The following is a 934-nucleotide window of genomic DNA, read 5'->3' on the forward strand; positions in this document are numbered from 1 at the left end:
GTGAGTTTTAAGCCACCGGGTCCGGGACACGAACCGTGGTCGACTACGTGGGAGTCCAGCGACATAGCCATTACGCTAACTGCTGGTTCCCAGTAGAAGGTTGTTGATTTAAGACAAATTTGAGAGCCTCTAAAATTAATTGTTGTATGTTTGTCCTTCTGGTGGCTGTGGAAACTTCATGTTTTCTTTGGACATCATTAGACATAGTAGCTCTTGAAGGATGGCTTTAATGCCGTAAGAGTTTTGCCATTTTGCTAACATTGGTATGCTCAGTGCATCCATCCTTGGTGGCCAGTAATCATGCCCATCCAGCTTGTAAGTGTCATAGCTTCATCATCGTCAGGGCCCCAGCTAGCTGTACCATCGCCTACTCACTTTTGTCCTTCTTCAAGTTCTTTCAACAAGGGAAAATTACGAGGAACTTTAGCTCCTATGGAGACCACCATCTTCTCCTGCAGCCTGATGCAGCCGCCCCAGGGTGGGTGTTCTTAACAGGAAGCAGAAAGATAACATCCATAAAAAATTACTATGAGATGAAAATGGAAAATGACTTTTTATAAAACCCAATCATAAAGTGGGAGAAAAGTATAACCAAACACTTCATCCAATGAATGTGTTTTGAAAGGAGATTTTAAAAGGAATACCTTGGATCAGAAAATTAAAGACGAAAGACTAACAACAAAAATGACAAAAACCAGGAATACATGAGATGAGAGATGGCTGCTATCAAAAAAAAAAAATACGTGAGAATCATCTCAAATATAAAAACTAAATTACAAGGGGGTCGGCAGGTGCCATGGTGGTTAGGGACACTGGACTCCTACATGGCCAATGGTGGTTCGAGTCCCACTCCTCACCCCCACCCCATCCCTCTCTGGTCAAATTAAAATAAGTAAATAAATAAAATTAAATAAAATAATGAAAAAACCCTTAA

At 41.0% G+C, this 934-nt stretch overlaps 1 pseudogene; it reads right to left on the bottom strand.

Moving 5' to 3' along the window:
• Positions 1 to 99: 99 nt before the first annotated feature.
• LOC106736345 (ubiquitin-conjugating enzyme E2 variant 2 pseudogene) lies at positions 100 to 446 on the bottom strand (annotated as a pseudogene).
• Positions 447 to 934: the final 488 nt, after the last annotated feature.

This window comes from Tupaia chinensis, unplaced genomic scaffold (genome assembly GCF_000334495.1).
Source record: "Tupaia chinensis unplaced genomic scaffold, TupChi_1.0 Scaffold000061_1, whole genome shotgun sequence".
Lineage (NCBI taxonomy): Eukaryota > Metazoa > Chordata > Mammalia > Scandentia > Tupaiidae > Tupaia > Tupaia belangeri.